General features: G+C 47.5%; 1 long non-coding RNA gene across 1 annotated transcript; it reads left to right on the forward strand.

Moving 5' to 3' along the window:
* The first annotated feature begins 1,552 nt into the window (after window positions 1-1,552).
* On the forward strand, window positions 1,553-2,749 carry LOC110304250 (uncharacterized). Its single transcript, XR_002379038.1, has 3 exons — window positions 1,553-1,664; window positions 1,950-2,060; window positions 2,651-2,749. It is a non-coding gene; the product is annotated as an uncharacterized LOC110304250 (long non-coding RNA).
* Window positions 2,750-6,000: the final 3,251 nt, after the last annotated feature.

The following is a 6,000-nucleotide window of genomic DNA, read 5'->3' on the forward strand; positions in this document are numbered from 1 at the left end:
GTACTCACACTGGCACCTCTGAGGGCTGGCAGTGTTGACTATATTACTAGCCCATAGCTTAAGCGTTCCCCTTCTCTCTGGATTTCAACCCATCTGTTGCATGACCCAAGCTTCCAACAGCCAAGTTCCTGGCCCTCTAGAAGCATCATCTGCTTGTTCTCCTGTAGACAAAGACTGAAGGGCTCTTGGTCTACTATGTTTGAGATTCTGGAGTTGAAATCCACCTCTCTGTTCTTAAAGTCCAGAATTCCCAGCTTAGGGACAATTGCCAAGAGCCCAGAGGAGGCCAAGGGCTTTGAGGGAGTTTCAGAGTTGGGATGCTCCATCTGCAGGGCTCCTTAAGCATCTTCCAGTTTGGAACTAGAGAGATGGCTCATCCCTTAGAGCACTTGCTGCTCTTGCAGAGCTGGACCTGGGTTTCACTCCCACGTGAAACTCACAACTGTTGATAACTCCAATCCCAGGAAATTCAATGCCCTCTTTTGGCCTCCGTGAACGTAAGGATGCGCACAATCTACACACCAGCATGGCATTCATATACATAATAAATAATTAAGCAAATAAAAAATCCCACCAATCTTTCACATCTAACAGGGAAGTTCAGCGTTTCTATTATATTGGCTGGCTGGCAAATTGTAAATCTAGGTGTGAGGAGAAGATATCGTGACATCAAGGTTATGTGGTCCAGCGCTGACAAGATGGATGGCTTCAGTAACCGGCCTTCCCAGTGCCTCCTGGCTCTCTCTCCACCTCTCTTTCTTTTCATCTTCTTCTTCTCCCTTTTTTTTTTTTTAAGAAAACATTTTTAGAGACTTTAATAACCGTGGAAGGATGCTGTAAGGCGGGCCAGGAAATCGATCATTTTTATTCCGTTGTTCACGATAAAATGTAAGTTTGGGCGATAAATCTTCTTACCTTGAGAGGAGAGAACAGTGTGGCTGACCATTAATATGAATCCTTTCTGAAGATTATAATGAGTGAATGACGCCTTGGGTCTGAGAAATTAACAGTAACGGCTCCCACTTTCCTGGTGGAACTTAGACTTCAGTGGAGGCTGCGTGTGGACTTACACTTTCCCGATCTAGGCATTGGCTGGTCCCTCCTAGTCTGTCTCCCCGTCTGCCTGTGGGCACCAACTGCTATTTCAAACAGAAATTCCCCCAGTGTGTATAAAGTACCCACTGTGTGTAGAACACCATGCTTAGCACTAGGGGTTGTTTTAGGATCCTGCTGAGTTATCCAGTAAAAAAAAAAAAGGCTACCTCCATCATCTTCCAGGGGTAGCGCTGACGTGAGGGACAGGATTACCGGATGAAGGATGGACCTAGTTTCATTGCGGTTGCTGTGATAGAATATCCTGATACAAAGCAATTTAGAGAGAAAGGATTTATTTCAGTGCACAATTCCGGGTTATAGTGCATCATTGTGAGGAAATCAAAACAGCGGGAGCTTGAAGCGCTTAGTTAAACCCGTCAGGAGCAGAAAGAACGAATGCGCATGCGTGCTTTGTACTGGCCAGGTCAGAGCCCAAATCCGGGGACTGGTACTGCCCACTTCCAGGCTGGGTCTGCCCACATCAGTTAAGGCAATCAAGACAATCCCTCACAGACATGCTCATAGGACAACCTGATGTGGACAGTCCTTCAAAGAGAGACTCTTCCCAGGTGATTCTCAACTGCGGCGGCATGTCGATAATTAAAACTAAACGTCACAAGGTGTTTGGGGCTGTGGCTCAGGGGACAGTGTTTTGTGGGGAAGAAACACAAGATATAGAGACTTCAGTTCTCAGGGACTTGGGGTACTGATGCTGATTTTAAAAAATGCTCTCTCTCTCTCTCTCTCTCTCTCTCTCTCTCTCTCTCTCTTTCCCCCACAATTCCCTGCAAAAGCACACCAAATGACTGTCCCTCCATCTCCCACATCTTAATGGTTCCCCCACCCCCCAATAGCACCAATCTGGAGATCAAGACTTTACCAGCATGGACCAGTGCGGGGGAATTCTATCTGAAAGCTCAGTCAAGTGTCATCTCCAAATACCATTCCATCAGGACTTTCAACAAGTGAGTTCTGGGAGACCACCAGCCATTACTTCTCAACAGATGTGTGGTATGGAGATTGCCTGAGGAAGTCAGGTAGAGACATCTGAAAAGATGGAGTATGGTGGGGTAGAATCAGGAAGCAGTCTCTAATGGCGGGTGGGAAAATGTCCTCTGACCTGCTACTGCCTCAGTAAACCCATGGCTAGCTCATGGGAGGGTTTAAGAGCACTGCTTCCCCTGCCCTTCCCTAGAAGGCTTCTTTGATCTCACTTAAAAAAAATCCTGTGGGTTTGTGTATGTGTGTGTGTTAGATGTGCATGTTCGTGTGGGTGAGGGTGGGCATGTTTGTACCCTGGCATCTTCGCAGAAGTCAGAGAACAACCTAGAGTGACAGCCCTCTCCATCTACTTTATTGAACACAGAATCTCTTGTTTGGAACTGTGTATCCAGGCATGCTGGTCTGTGGGTTTCTGGGGATTCCTGTCTCTATCTCCCATTTGCAGTAGGAGCCCTGAGACTACAGCCTGAACACTGCTACATCTGCCTTTCCATGGGTCCTTGGATCTGAACTCAGGTTCATCCACTGAGCTTTCTCCCCTGTTTCTTAACAGGCCACCAAATCCCATCAGGGGACTACATTCTCGTGACCTGGAGGAACCCTAACCACCCCTCAAAGGCCTTGTGGTCATGAGTTTTCTGTTCCTGTGACAAATAGCCAGCACCATCAAAGATGATCTGGGCTCCTTGTCAAATGCTGCTGCCTGCTGTTTGCAGTTCTCCCCCGACCCCCAAGCATAGGCGGGGGGGCCCTTCCAGCCTGGCCTCTCTCCTGTGGCTTGCCAGCATTCTGGACTTTGTCAGCAATGAACTGCTTTCAGAATCCCTGGCATGCCCGATACCCTGTAAACAAAGACAGGACAACCAATTATTGCAAACACAGCCTGTTTCTGTTTGCGTCTCGGGTTTGGAGAGCAGCTCCATTGATGGACTTGGACATTTCTCTTCACGCTCGACCATGATTCGTGACTCTTTGGTGAGGAAGAGCAATGCTGTCCGGGAGCTCCCTAGGGCCAGAGATTGGACGTGTATCACCTCCTGGACCATTCTGTAAGGTTAGCATCCCAGTTTCTAGTCTGTCCCAAACACAGGGGACAGTAATTAGTTTTATGAATCTCCCCAGTTATAAGGAGCAGAGGCAGAGTTGTTCCAAAGCCAGGGGCCTTTCTGAAGCACAGAGGTGTCAGCCATGTAGGAGCCCACCCTTGCTGGCTCATCAGCTCCAGCGTGGCACTAGGCAAACATGAGAATTGGAGGCACTTTTCGAGATCAAATATAGATGGAATTTGGACACCAAGCTGTGCCGGCAGCTCAGCGGTCAGTGCGACCATCTCCGAAAAACAATGCAGCCGATTGCTTTCTTCTAACGGCCTTCAATGCTTAGAGGCTTCCGAATCATATCTTAGTGAGAATCGCCGGGGCAAAGGGGTAACACATTCGTCCGCTGGTGAATTTTCTTCCGAGGAAAGAAAGTGGATATTCACACTAGAGGTCTGGGTGCATAAATTACAGAACATTCACACCAGGCAACGTGATATGCTATTGAAAACAATTAATTAGAGCTACCCAGAGAGATTCCCCAAGGTATTGTTGAGAAAGGGAAGCAAGACACAAGAGATTGAATATCAAATAGTTCAGTAAAACAAACAATCACAAAGAGAGCCAGCTGTATGTGCTTAGGTAGGACCTGTGTGTGTGTATGTGTGTGTGTGTGTTTGTGTGTGTGCCTGTGTGTGTGCAACTGCACGCATGGGAGCTTGTACAAGCAAGTCCACACCTAATAATCTGTGAATGCATATGTACAAAAGCACTCAGGCCCCCGTGTCTGAAGTTGCCGCCACCATGGATTCAACTAATCTTGAGCAGAAAATATTTGGAGGCTGGTAAGATAATGCTTGCTGTGCAAGCCTGAAGTTCCAAGCTCAATCCCCAGACCCTGTCTACGAAAACGGAGCATGGTGGTTCACTTGTAATCCCAGTGCTGGAGAAGGTGGAAACCAGTATCTGCCTGGGGTTCACTGGCCCGCTAACCTAGTTTTAAAATTGGCAAACCCCAGGCCAAAGAGAGACCCTGATTCAGAGAACAATAATATAGATAGTACCAGAGAAATGGAGAAATAACGATAGAAGTTGACCTCTGGCCTACACACACACACACACACACACACACATATACACACACACACACACACACGGGGGGGGGGAGAGAACACACACACACAGAGGGGGGTAGAGAGAGAGAGAGTGCATCATTTATGCATTGTATACTAAAATAGGCATTCCCACAAATAACCCCAAGGAAAGGTTGTAAAAGTGTTTTTTCCTGAACCATCAGAGATCTGGGTGAAGCTGTAGTGAGACCAGGTCCCAGCAGACTCAGCGGCTGGCCGTGTGCAAAGGCTCGGGACAGCTGCAAGAAAGCCACCCACAGGCTCCCCAGTGCCTTAGAGCAGGAGTAATGTGTGAAATCCTGGGCTGTGTTGATTTCATTTGCTTCTGCAGGGCTAAGAATGCAGCCTGGGTGTCTCAAGTGTGCCAGGCAAGCCACTGGGTCCCACCCCAGCCTGCTCATTCTTGGACTTTGAAGCTAGCACAAGGAAGCCTGAAAACTGGTTTTAGGGGGTTCATCCTAGGGTGTCGCTTTGAAGCCCTTACCTGCACTAATGGTATACTGGCTGGCTGAGGGAGAAAAGAAATCCCTGTTCAGTTCTGTTACTATTGGGGTAGTCACACATTTATTGTTTTAACAATAAGGGGTCTCTTAGGGGATGAGGAGGAGAACTATTAGGTCTTTTAGGACCACAGGGGCATCAGCATTGTCCCTGGCAAGTTGAGATGCAGGGTTCCTGTAACTACAGGTTCTTCGTGGTGTCAGCATTCTTAATCCTACCGTCTTCCTGAAAATATGACTTAAAAGAATTCCCTGAAGTCCTGATTGTATCCAGAGTCCAGAATGACCAAAGTCACCCCCATCTCAACAAATGAGGGTTCCTTTAAGGTTCTAGGGTAAGGCCAGGAACAGTGGGGTGGTTCTCAGGGGTTCCAGGTCAGCCAGAATTATTTATAACTCATGATGAGCAGGGCTGGGATTTCTCCTGTGCCCTCAATGTGGTTGGCCTAACCCTTCAAAGGAAGAGATAAAAATTACACTAGGACACTTCATAGCTGATGGGTCCAGTAACACCAACTCAGATCATAAAATGGGCCCTATGCTGATTAACAAATAAGTTGGGTATTTTAACCTCAAACCCAAGTTACTCTCTTACCAGCAACCTTCCTCCCAAGCATCCATGCAAGCCTTATTAAATGCCAGGGGTTGATACAGAGACTGATGACAGGGAGAAAGGGAGATTCACTTCCCAGCCCCAAGCTATCTACCATGGTTTAGAAACGCAGGCTGCGCTCTCCTTGGATATAAGCAGGAGAGTTATTTGAAGTGCTGTGTGGAGGAGAGACAAATGTACAGGAAGCTGAGGAGAGAGAGAGAGAGAGAGAGAGAGAGAGAGAGAGAGAGAGAGAGAGAGAGAGAGAGAGAAAGAAAGATCCAGATCAGTCCCTAGATCTACCCCTGTCTGAAGTCAATCCCTGTGGTAGGAAGAATAACAGCCACCAAAGAGGTCCATATCCCCATTTCTGGAGCCTGTGTATGTGATGCCTTACATAACAACAACAACAACAATGTTAAAGATCTTGAAATGGAGGCATTGGCCTGGATTGTTAGGGTGTGCTCCAGGAATAACCAGACGGTTGACACAGAAGGGTTACAGGCAAGAAAGAGAGAGAGAGAGAGAGAGAGAGAGGGAGAGAGAGAGAGAGAGAGAGAGAGAGAGAGAGAGAGAGAGAGAGAGAGAGAGAGAGAGAGTAGCTGAAGCAAAGGTAAAGATTGCAGCTTTCAACGGGACCC

The sequence above is a fragment of the Mus caroli genome, unplaced genomic scaffold (genome assembly GCF_978045245.1).
Source record: "Mus caroli unplaced genomic scaffold, Mus_caroli_1 scaffold_13, whole genome shotgun sequence".
NCBI classification, from domain to species: domain Eukaryota; kingdom Metazoa; phylum Chordata; class Mammalia; order Rodentia; family Muridae; genus Mus; species Mus caroli.